General features: G+C 40.3%; 1 protein-coding gene across 8 annotated transcripts in view; it reads right to left on the minus strand.

Moving 5' to 3' along the window:
• CEP128 (centrosomal protein 128) overlaps positions 1–13,632 on the minus strand; it is a 456,691-nt gene that overhangs the window by 264,486 nt on the left and 178,573 nt on the right. The window lies entirely within an intron of this gene.

Genomic DNA, 13,632 nt, shown 5'->3' on the forward strand with positions numbered 1-13,632 from the left:
GACTATTTAAAGATATGGAAGACATAGATAGTCCAACTTCAATGTTTCACTGTGAAAGGACACAAATGCTTGGGTCTTAGGAATATAAGGAGATTATTTGCAGGGGTTAGGGGATTGGGGCTAGATGAAGCTGACTGTAACAGTCTATACAATCCAAGAAGAGGGATATCAATAGACCATGACTGAATCTAAGAAAGAACCACCTTAGAAAACAGAAGTGAAAGTGAAAGTCGTGTCAAATGCTTTGTGACCCCATGGACTACAGAGTCCATGGAATTCTCTAGGCCAAAATACTGGTGTGGGTAGCCATTCCCTTCTCCAGGGGATCTCCCCAACCCAGGGATCGAACCCAGGTCTTCCTCATTGCAGGCGGATTCTTTATCAGTTGAGCCACAAGGGAAATAAACCCACCATTAATTTTACACGTAAGGAAAGCAAAGTTCAAAGAAACCTGACGAAAGTCAAAGAGCCAATAACCCATAAACTAAGTCCCCTGACTTCTTCACTAGTACTCTCTATTCAAACACTACAAAAGGTTGAGTTCTCAAAACTGTAGTTTAGAAAGCCAATTTGAAAATCTCAAAAAATTATCAGGAGGTTATATGGGGACTAATGTAGTCATAAAGTAGAAGGAATAACTCAAAAACATTTCTGAATGAGCCATATCACTACAAATGAAACCATATGAAGCAATGGCACAAAAAAGGGAGGTAGACCACAACAAGAGGGAAAACCGCCTAGCAGGCACAATACCCTAAATTTTTACAGGCTATCACTCTCGTCTATGCTGGAGATGCACCTTGTATACACATAATCTCTAGAGTTTAGTTTAAAAGCATAACTAATACCACACTAAAGGTATGGTTCCATGGTCAAGACAGCAAAAGTTTCCTGACGCTTCCACTTAAAGACAGGAAGGGCTTACATTGTTGACATTTTCATCGACAGGAAACAAAAATCATAATACTCACAATGTCATCATACACACACACACACACACACATACCCCCCCACACACATACACTGTTCACTGGCTTAATCACTGAACCTATAATTCAAAGGATAAGAAATGCTCCTCTAATCAGAACATTCACGTTCCCAAAGACTATAAAGATTACAAGGAGACATGATCTTAATGAAAATAGAATGACTTCAATAAAAACCAGGGCATATCCAAAATGTTATCTCCTTGGTAAAAGCATATGAGATTCCTTCAATGTCTTATGTGTTCCAGAAAAGTCACTGTATTTCCAATACTGTTATTACATAAAATGAAACCAGTTCTTCATACAGTTTAAGAGAAACATTATAGCAAATAAAACACAGGCACACCATTAAATAAATCATTAATTTACAAAACTAATGTTTTTCCTTTACTGAAAAGTAACCTGAATAAACATGCAATACTTCAGCCCCAGGGCCATCTATAATACATGATCGGGGGTGGGGGAGAGAGAGGGTAAGTGGTAGAATTTAGAAATCAATGTTTAAGGCCAAAATTAAAACTAATAAAATGTAATTAAAGACTGCTAGAAGCATGGCATGTTGAAACTACAGACCAGCACACATTACCTAAAAAGTTTTGAGAAAGAGTATTTCTGTAACTCAAGATAACTATTATGCCTAAGGTTTAAATCCAGGACACTAGCATTACAAGGCAAATTATGAAACTATCCTGAACTAAAATTGGATCTGTCTGGAAGCCATTTATCTGACTCTCTAAAGAAGGCTCCCATTACTTCTGCCAACAGCGTTGACTCAGCTGCAAGAAAGCTAGGATACGATACAAAATGCCAACCAGGGCAGACACTGCGAGTGACTGAAAGAAAGGGTCTACTACGGATTCTATAGGAAATCTGCAGAGTTTAATCTAGAAAATGACTAACCTGCAGTTCAAGCTGTCTTGCAAAACAGCCAACAAATAAATAACACACTGATTGCAATCACATGTAACTACTTTTTTCAAACATTTGTTAGATCTTACATGACTGTGGATTTCTTAAATTATGGCTATATATTAAACACCTGGATAGGTATTACAAAAATAAAAACAGAATAAAGCAACAATAGTTCAGATCACTTTGAAAAAGTGCACGAACTCAACCTATGTGAGCCCAATAATACTCAGTGAGAGGGGATGAGGCAAAGTCATACACCAAGTTTTTTACTTGCTATTAAAGTCCAATAACATGCACCTAATATTAGAATGACAGAAGGTGACCCAAGTTCTTAGGAATACTGAGTGCTCTGTCCGTACATTCCTCTGGTACTTCATATAAGCTTCTGCTGTGTCTTCTATGTCTGTCTCCTCATCAAACTGTGAGTTCCTCTAGGGCAAAGATGATTCCTCTTCATTTCAGTATCCCAGCACCATTCATACACTGACGATGGAAATGTAAATGGGTATAACCACTATGGAAAACAGTATGAAGGTTCCCCAAAAAATAAGAATAGAACTACCGTATGATCCAGCTATCCCACTTCTGGGTATTTATCCAGAGAAAATGTATGTTCCCCTAAAGTTGCCCGAAGCATTATTTACAACAGCCATGATATAGAAACAACTTACATGCCCATACGGCTTCCCAGGTGGCATGAGTGGGAAAGAACCCACCTGCCAATGCAGGAGACGCAGAGATGCAGGTTCAGTCCCTGGGCTGGGACAATCCCCTTAAGAAGGGAACAGCAACCCACTCCAGGATTCTTGCCTGGAGAATCCCATGGACAGAAGGGCCTGACGGGCTACAGTCCATGGGGTCACAAAGAGTGAGATGCAACTGAGCGACTAACACTTTTCATTTCCATGCTGCACTGTATACAGACGTAGAATGTTGTACACATGAAATCTATATAATGTTATAATGTTACCTCAATGAAAAGTAAATTTTTTTTAAAAAAAGAGAAAAGAATCTCTCACATATCAATCGATAAATCTTTCTGAAACATGAATATCCTTTTTATGTTCCAACCATTCCACTTGTGTTTCTTTTTTTTTTTTAACTGCATTTTCTATGTGCCAAGCATAGTAGTTCCCAACTATACAATGGAAAAAAAAATTAAGAAAAAACTAGAATCTCTAAACTTAAATAACTTCTTGTATTTCAGTAAGTTTGTTTTTGGAATACACTAATTAGTAAAAATCACTGATGGCAAGCACCTTATCACTAGCAGGTTATTTTAACAATTAAGGTAAGCTGATGTCACAAAAGTAAAGGGCCCATCAGTGGTAAGAAGTGAATCAGAATAAATCTTGAGGATAGATCCAGTAAGATCTTGTGATGAGTTAAGTACTCATCAGTATATTAAGTATGAGCTCTATCTGTGAGAGAGTAAGATAGTCCTTTATATGTATTTAGAAAGCAGAAGAACAATTACTTCCTCTAGAAGTAATACCTTCTAGAAAATTAAAATCAAAATGCTATTTTTTTAGTTGGATAGACCCTTCCTTCCTCTCTGCAAGAAAATGCTTTACAATCTTTCTTTCAAAGGAGGGAAGAAATTATGACTAATAGTATGTAAAAGTAAGAGCTATAGTACTCTCCAACTCTTTGTGACCTCATGGACTGTAGCCCATCAAGCTCCTCTGTCTACGACATTCTCCAGGCAAGAATACTGGAGTGGGTTGCCATTTATTTCCTCCTCCAGAGGATCTTCCAGACCCAGTGATTGAACCCATGTCTTTTAAGTCTCCTGCAATGGCAAGCAGGTTCTTTACCACTACTGCCACCTGGGATAATGGAAAAAAGTAATGGCATAAGTAGAAAACTTGATAGATGTTTGACGCATGTTAAAACTTGAGTGTGAAAGACTTTCCAGTCTATAACCTGGTCTTAGGCAGGCTTGGGAAAGTTATCTATAAAACAGAAGTCAAAAAATGGAAATTCAAACTTAAATTCCGAACCCCATTTAAGGAAATTACTCTTCAGTTCAGTTCAGTTCAGTCGCTCAGTCGCGTCCGACTCTGCGACCCCATGAATCGCAGCATGCCAGGCCTCCCTATCCATCACCAACTCACAGAGTTTACTAGCAAACTCACATCCATCGAGTCAGTGATACCATCCAGCCATCTCATCCTCTGTTGTCCCCTTCTCCTCCTGCCCCCAATCCCTCCCAGCATCAGAGTCTTTTCCAATGAGTCAACTCTTCGCATGAAGTGGCCAAAGTATTGCAGTTTCAGCTTTACCATCATTCCTTCCAATGAACACCCAGCACTGATCTCCTTTAGAATGGACTGGTTGGATCTCCTTGCAGTCCAAGGGACTCTCAAGAGTCTTCTCCAACACCACAGTTCAAAAGCATCAATTCTTCGGTGCTCAGCCTTCTTTACAGTCCAACTCTCACATCCATACATGACCACAGGACAAACCATAGCCTTGACTACATGGATCTTTGTTGGCAAAGTAATGTCTCTGCTTTTGAATATGCTCTCTAGGTTGTTCATAACTTTCCTTCCAAGGAGTAAGCATCTTTTAATTTCATGGCTGCAGTCACCATTTGCAGTGATTTTGGAGCCCCGAAACATAAATTCTGTCACTGTTTCCCCATCTATTTGCCATGAAGTGATGGGACCAGATGCCATGATCTTAGTTTTCTGAATGTTGAGCTTTAAGCCAACTTTTTCACTCTCCTCTTTCACTTTCATCAAGAGGCTTTTTAGTTCCTCTTCACTTCTTGCCTCAGGGTTTTTAGTAATTTTTTTCTAGAAGAATATTGAACAATATAAAAGTCATTGGTAGCACAATCAAAAAGGTGTTAGGATACATTCCTAGTAATTAATATTCACAGTTGAAAACAAAAACGCCTCTAGAAGGTATTTTACACATTCACTAATCTTTAGGACCATTTTGTAATCAAGACGTTATTTCTCTTAAGTCAATGCCTGGAAACATAAATAACATTAGCTATTTAAAATCAGCCACTTTTGATGCATTTCTATTTCTGAAACAAAACATGGACAGGAAACAAACAACTAGAGTTTCAAATTATGCATCTGGAAGAAACACTGTTTAATTTTCAAAAGAAAAAACTGCACCATTCATCTCCAGGAAAATGTTTATAAACTTACAGTGTCTTTAGAAAACCAACAGAATTTGTTTCTCTCCTCTTTTTCTTTTCCTTGCAGGATGCTAAAGTATACATTTATTCCTATGAAAGGCTATGGGGAAAAAAAGTGGAAAAACAAATCGCCAAATAATATAACTCATGTATACAATAAGCACCTTCTACATATTGGCTTATCATAAATTTAAAGAATACTGCTTGTTCAACATTAAATGAAAAAAATGGACTGAGTCAACAAGTGCTTTCAATGGTGGTAAAAGAAACGCCATGTAAACAAAGCTGGACGTTCACTGTATGAAACTTTCAGGGTCTACAAGGCAAGCTAGGCCTGCTCAGCATCCGGCAGAGCACTGACACCCAGGCGGTAGAAACCTTCAGGTGGCCTGTTCCCCTTCGCTAATTGACATACCCCAAGCAACTACATACTATCAGCAGTCTATCTCCTACACTCTGGATATCACTCACAGTTTCACAAGGAAATGAAACCAAACTAGCAATACAGGATTTTAGAGAAAAGTGCTCCAAAGACTTCTTTCTTCTCAAGCTCCTGTAGTTATCAGCCACTCAGTAAGTTAAAGATCCATATAGCCAAAGGTATGCTTTTCCAGTAGTTATGTATGGATGTGAGAGTTGGACTATAAAGAAAGTTGAGTGCTGAAGAATTCATGCCTTTGAACTGTGGTGTTGGAGAGGACTCTTGAGAATCCCTTGGACTGCAAGGAGATCCAACCAGTCAATCCTAAAAGAAATCAGTCCTGAATATTCACTGGAAGGACTGATGCAGAAGTTGAGGCTCCAATATTTTGGCCACCTGATGCAAAGAACTGATTGATTTGAAAAGACCCTGATGCTGGGAAAGATAGAAGGCGGGAGGAGAAGGGGACAACAGAGGATGAGATGGTTGGATGGCATTACCGGCTCGACGGACATGAGTTTGAGTGAACTCCAGGAGTTGGTGATGGACAGGGAAGTCTGGTGTGCTGCCGTCCATGGAGTCACAAAGAGTTGGACACAACTGAGCGACTGAACTGACAGCAAGTTAAAGATTAAATGCCTTGAAAAGTGGAAGTGAAGTGTTAGTCACTCAGTCGTGTCTGACTCTCTGTGACCCAACAGACTGTAGCCCGCCAGGCTCCTCTGTCTAGGAGATTTTCCAGGCAAGAATACTGGAAAAGGTTGCTATATCCTCTTCCAGGGGATCTTCCAGACCCAGGGATCGAACCCACGTCTCTTATACCTGCTGCATTGGCAGACAGGTTCTTCACAACTTGAGCCACCAGGGAAGCCGTTCAAAATGACTTGGAATGCTTCAAAGTCAAATCCAAATCAGGGGTCATAAAGACACAAACTTGGATGTCCCTCCTTAAATTCACTTAAAACCAACCGATTAGATTGTAAATGGTTGGTAGAGAGTTCACTGCCATTGGGAAAGACGTAGGAAGGGGCTTCTCCACACCTTCGTTTCAGTCTGGGGAAGTGTAAAAGTGTTGGTCACCCAGTCGTGTCTGACCCTGTGACCCTATGGACTGCAGCCCGCCAGGCTGCTTGGTCCATGGAATTCTCCAGGCAAGAATACTGGAGTGGGTTGCCATTCCCTTCACCAAGGGATGAAGGTCTCCCACACTGTGGGCAGATTCTTTACCATCTGAGCCACCAGGGAAGCTGCTTCAGTCTGGGAAGTAGAGATCAAATGTCCTTTCATGCACCTGTGGGTCTTGCCCCTCCCTCCACCACAGCTGGATATAAGGTCACTCCATCGATGCATTCTAAACGTATTTCCTAACATCTGGCCGAGTGATTCATACATGGTAACACTCTGGTGTTTCCATCAGTTCTCTGAAAAAGGACAGACTACTCTGGAAAAACGACTATCAGGGATTCAGTTAAAAGCACTTTACAAATAACAAATGATAAATTTATAATTTTGCCTTCAATTTGACCATTTTATTGTTATTTTCATTGTTTTTTTTTTAATTGGGAGAAATCTGACAAGAAATTACTCATATTATCTTAGTTAGTATTTATTTAAAGTGTCTGGTTTAAAGTTTGCCCTCAAATTAATATGTAGAAGTTATAGATTTAGTCTATTCACACGATATAAAAAAGATGAAGCACCAAAGAAAGAGTATAGATTGCCTAAAAATGGCCTAAAGTGTAATCATTAAAATAAATGCTACAAGTCAACAGCTCATTAACTTCTACTTCTTTCTCATACTTGTGGGGGGGAAACAAACAAAAAAACCAGATAATTCTGCCTGCTACTATCAAGGAGTTCTTGGTAAAAAATGTAAAACTGTGATTTTAGCAGAGTGACTATTTTATAGAACAAATATCTGACAATCATATACATTTTCTCACCTCATGAAAAAGAACAATCCTAAACAGATGGTCAAATTAGAAACAAAACAAAATTAAACAATGCTGATTCATTTTTTCCAGTCACAGATATCTTTTATGTGGAAATATCAGGTTTTAATTAGACTTTTCTAAAAAAATTACTGATGACTTCTAATCCAAAATTTATACAGACTAAAAACAAATAAGAAAGGATATGGTAATCTGTTGACTATAATAACAACAAATTTAAATTCAGCACTAAAGAAATCAATGAAAAGACAGAAACGTGAGTCATTTTACTGGCAGTAAATAAAGGGGAAAACACAAGAAATCTGCGCTCATATCCTGTTTCCAACACAAGCTGTGCAATGTTGGGCAAGTCACAATACTATGCTCTCAGCCTCAGTTTCCAGCTTATGTAAAAATGGCATCATCATCACACTTGCAAATCTGAATTATAATCATCTTTTTAAAGATCCACATTTTATATAAGAAAATTATTTCTTAAGAGTTTTTAACCAATACAGCCATAGCTTTAAGTTTGTTGCTACATGTCACTTCACAAACAATTTAAATAACGGATTTCATGAGAAGGAACAAAAGCACATTTCTGCAGACCCTAATCTATTCAATGCTTACTTTCCTGTGAACTGCAATTGCCTTAGATTGTCTCACAATTCATCTCCTAATTGTTTCATTGCAGCTACTCACATCTCCCAAAAGAACTAATAATAGAAAATGAAGTTAAAGTATAATAATGGAGAAAAGCAAGTATCATATGAGTTAGCTAAGCATCCCAGATAGCCTACGTAATCTATAAGCAATGGTTCTATAGAGACCCTTTTGATTGGAAATCTCTTCATTAGGATTATAAATCCTTCAATTGGGCCCTGTTTATCAAGTTCACTGCACTGGTTGGATAGCAGGAATCTCTGGGATATAAGTCATGGGCTTTTTTTCATGGGACTTATTTTTGTACTGTTTTCTTGTTTTTATTTCCCCCAGACTGGCCAACACATAGACACTCACTGAAGGAAAGGGAAAGGAGGAGTGGAGGGAAGAGAAGGAGGAAAGGAAGGGAAAGGAAGAGAGGGAGGGAAGGGGAGCGAGAGAGAGGAGGAGAGAATGAACAAACATCTGTAGCCACAGGTTACCACATTTTTTATCTACACATAAACACGTAAGCAGGGTTTCCCAGGTGGTACAGGTGGTAAAGAATCCGTCTGCCAACGCAGGAGCCTCAGGAGACACGGGTTCAATTTCTGGGTCAGGAAGATCCCCTGGAGGAGGAAATGGCAACCCACTCTAGTATTCTTATCTGGGAAACCCAAGAAATCCAAGAATGAACAGAGGAGCTTGGAAGGCTACAGTTCATCAGGTCACAAAGAGTAGGACGTGACTGAGCGACTGAGCGCGCACGCAAACATAGGAGCCTGTATGCATACACATTCATGTCTCTTCGTCCACAATTTGCTTATAGATTACCTACCATTATGTCAAGCTCTGTACCTAATCTTGGGGATAGGAAAACAGTCATGATTTGGTTCCTCTCTTCAAACAGCAAACATAATTACAAACCCACCCTCCTGTCTGTTCAACAGGAAATGCCAGCTCTTCTCAAGTTGGCTCCTCCTTTGTGGATTGTCATCTCAAGTGATTCAACACAGTTCTGGCTCAAAACATTCAATCAACATAGTTCTGCAGTAAGTCTTATTCCCACTTCCCTGGCCCTTAATCCTTAACATATCATAAGTAATCAATGCTTGCTGATTGGTTTATTGCTTGGCTGAACCATTAACTGGCATCCACTTAGTAGCTTAACGATAATAAAATAATGGCAGCTGCTAATTGATAGCTGATCAGGTATCAGACACTCTGCCAAGCACTTTAAATACATTTTCACATTTAACTCCATTAGAATTTATTATTATACCAGTTTTAAGGATGCTATAACTGAGACTTTGAGTTTTAAGCAACTTGCCTAATGCCACATGGCTAGAAAATGATTTAAACTGAAAGTTCTGTCCATAGCCATCAACACCTCACTACCTCTGAAAGAGAAGGCCCTATCTGGATATAACTTGATCCAGTGAAGTTTAGATTCACAGCTAATTATATTTTAAAAAAATTAGGTGAACAAAAACAGCTAAGCCAATCAAAAGGATACAGCAATCATGTAAACAAAAGATATTAAGCATTTACAGCAGGCCCACAGGCTGTGTGTGTGAGTGTGTGTCTCTGTATTCTTAAGATTACTTACCATTTTAGACCTTAGATATCTCTTCTTTGCATCAGCACCCATTATCAGGACTTGACTATATATTCAATAGTTTTAACAATCAAAAGGGATAGTTCTTTTAATGATCCCACTATAAACTTTCAACTTCAGACCTGCATCTTATCCTCAGCATCCAGCAATGCCTCCCACAGGCTAGACGCTCAATATATAGCAAAGGACTACAGGAATCCCCAGTTATCTGAGGGATACATTCCAAGACCCCACCAGGGGATATCTGAAACTGCAGACAGTACCAAATCCATGTTTTTTTCCTACACATCCATCAGTTCAGTCACTCAGTTGTGCCTGACTCTTTGCGACTCCATGGATTGCAGCATGCCAGGTTTTCCCTGCCCTTCACTATCTCCCGGAGCTTGCTCAAACTCATGTCCATTGAATTGGTGATGCCATCCAACCATCTCATCCTCTGTTGTCCCGTTCTCCTCCTGCCTTCAGTCTTCCTCAAGATCAGGGACTATTCCGATGAGTCAGCTCTTCCCAACATGTGACCAAAGTATTGGAGCTTCACCATCAGTCCCTTCAATGAATATTGAGGGTTGATTTCCTTTAAGATTGACTGGTTTGATCTCCTTGCAGATCAAGGGACTCTCAAGAGACTTCTCCGGCACCACAGTTCAAAAGTATCAATTCTTCAGCACTCAGCCTTCTTTATGGTCCAGCTCTCACATCCCATACACGACCACTAGAAAACCCAGAGCTGTGACTATACAGACCTTTGTCAGAAAAGTGATGATGCTCTACACATACATATCTATAATAAAGTTTAACTTATAAACCAGCACAGTAAGAGATTACCAATAGTAACTAATAATGAAATAGGGCAACTGTGATTATGACCAATGATACACTGTAATAAAAGTTATATGAAGGTGGTCTCTTTCTTTATCAAAATATCTTACTGTACCATATTCACCACACTTCTAGTGAGGATATCAGACATTAAAATGCCTACATGAAGAGACAGCATTAAGCTACTACTGACCTTCTGATAATACCTCAGAAGGAGGATCTCACCTGCTTTGGGTGATTCTGGGCCATCAAGCCAGGATGATGTGGCTGGTTGGATGTTAGCAGCAGACTGAGATAAGAGGGCATCCCAGGTGGAAAAAAGTGGAACAGGCAATGGCACCCCACTCCAGTACTCTTGCCTGGAAAATGCCATGGACAGAAGAGCCTGGTAGGCTGCAGTCCATGGGGTCGCTAAGAGTCAGACATGACTGAGCAACTTCCCTTTCACTTTTCACTTTCATGCATTGGAGAAGGAAATGGCAACCCACTCCAGTGTTCTTGCCTGGAGAATCCCAGGGATGGGGGAGCCTGGTAGGCTGCCATCTAAGAGGTCACACAGAGTCGAACACGACTGAAGCTACTTAGCAGCAGCAGCAGAGGAAGATTTCACCATGTTACTCAGAATTATGTGCAATTCCCTGGTGGCTCAGAGGTTAAAGCGTCTGCCTGCAATGCAGGAGACCTGGGTTCGATCCCTGGGTCAGGAAGATCCCCTGGAGAAGGAAACGGCAACCCATTCCAGTATTCTTGTCTGGAGGATCCCATGGATGGAGGAGATTGGTGGTCTACAGTCCACGGGGTCGAAAAGAGTTGGACACAACTGAGCGACTTTACTTAAAACTTAGATTTCTAGAATTTTCCAATTAATCTTTCTGCACCGCAATTGGTCCAAAATTGGTCATTTCAGTAATCTGCTGTGGCAGGTAACTGAAATTGTGGACAGGGAAACCACTAAGGGAGGCTAGGGAGAATCTACTATACAACCACTAACTCTAGAAACTGTCGACTGAAAAAAACATACAACATAAGAGTTAAGCTTTATCTGGGGCAAAATGAGTGCTGCAGCCTGGGAGACAGCACCTCAGAGAGCTCTGGGCAACTGCTTCAAAGAGGTAGGGGGCGAAGTCAATATCTATGTGACTCTGGTGGTGAACATGGAGTTCATGCAACCAAACATTTATCTTTGCAAAGGCTTTCTGCTAGTTACAAGGAACTGATGTCACCAGCAAAGGATTTAGGGCTTTTCTAGATGCGAGCAGGTACAAGGATTGGTTTCATAAAATCAGATCCTGAAAATATCTAACTCTCTGGAGACCTGTTCTGCCAGTTTTCCCAGAGCACAGAGTGCCTCATCCCTGATCTCTACCTTGAAGTCCCTTAGGGAGGTATTGAAAGTCAACAGCCAGAGCAGCACATGATTTAATCCTTACAGAGGTAGATGGCAAGCGCTCATAGCAGGTAACAATTCATAGTTGACAAAAACTCTGTTCTAAGGTAAATGTTCTATGTATTTACTTATTTATTTAATTTTGGCTGTGCCATGGGGCATGCGGGATCTTAGTTCCTCAACCAGGGATCAAACGCAAGCTCCTTGCAGGGGAAGAACGAAGTCTTAACCACTGGTCCACCAGGGAAGTCTTGAATGTTCCCTTTATATGAATGCATGATAATCCATATATATCTGGAACATCACAAATATAATAGTGAAGAAACATTTATTCTAAGCAGAATAAGGTAACCTTTACACCTTCAATGTATCAAAAAATGTCTCCACTAGTTCCTATATGCAAATAACTAAATATATAACACATTAATACAACTTTCTGGCTACATTTTAATTATGAAAAACTTGGAATATTAAGCATTATCTCCAAAGCAACTACACCCTGAAAACAGATACATTAAATATTTGTGAACATTAGACATAATGAAAACAAAGTATGACATAAGAGCTAAATTACAACAACTGTCAAGGGTGTAGGCCTAAATTTAGCAACTTAAGCACATTTAATCATAAACACGAAGTTTACTTAAATTTCATTTCCTTGATTTTAACAATTACTAGAAAGGTAAATATATATATACAGAAATGACAGAGGAAAAGAAGAGCAAAGCATGAAAGTTTCTTCTAGAGGTTTATGCAGAGTTTTATGACACCCTACCCCTTGATAATTCCTTTATCACAGATGTTAGTTAGTAACACTTATCAAGAATAGGATTCATCTGGCCCAGTCTATCCTGCCCTATCCTATTATCCAAATGCTAAAAGTCTTTTCTCTATTTGACTTCTATCACACTGGAAGGCAAATCTTTTCAAGAAGCTGGTAAAGACACAGGGATGGTTGGATGGCATCACTGACTCAATGGACATAAGTTTGAGTAAACGCTGGGAGTTGGTGATGGACAGGGGGTCCATGGGGTCACAAAGAGTCAGACACAACTGAGCAACTGAACTGAAAGACACAGAACACAAATTTAAATATTCTATCTTCTATTCTTAGTCGACACTTTGCCACAAAAGTAGTGACTTGCTGAAAGTCCCTAGTATTCTACCCTATGCCTGATACATAGTGTGCATGCGTACTAAGTCGCTTCAGTTGTGTCTGACTCTTTGCGACCCTGCATGAGGAGAAGGGGGCAACAGAGGATGAGGTGGCTGGATGTGATCACCGACTCAATGAACATGAGTTTGAGCAACTCCAGGAGATGGTGAAGGACAGGGAAGCCTGGCATGCTGTAGTACATGGGATCACAAGCAGTCAGACACGAGTGACTGAACAACAACAACATGGACTGTAGCCCATCAGGCTCCTCTGGCCACAGGATTCTCCAGGCAAGAGTACCAGAGGTGGTTGCCATGCCCTCCTCCAGGGGATCTTCCTGACCCAGGGATTGAACCTGTGTCTCTTATCTTTCCTGCATTGCCAGGTGGGTTCTTTACCACTGCTGCTGCTGCTGCTAAGTCGTGTCAGTCATGTCCGACTCTGTGCGACCCCAGAGACGGCAGCCCACCAGGCTCCCCTGTCCCTGGGATTCTCCAGGCAAGAACACTGGAGTGGGTTGCCATTTCCTTCTCCAATGCATGAAAGTGAAAAGGGAAAGTGAGTTGCTCAGTCGTGTCCGACTCTTAGTGACCCCATGGACTA

Source organism: Ovis canadensis, chromosome 7, assembly GCF_042477335.2.
Source record: "Ovis canadensis isolate MfBH-ARS-UI-01 breed Bighorn chromosome 7, ARS-UI_OviCan_v2, whole genome shotgun sequence".
Taxonomy (NCBI): Eukaryota; Metazoa; Chordata; class Mammalia; order Artiodactyla; family Bovidae; genus Ovis; species Ovis canadensis.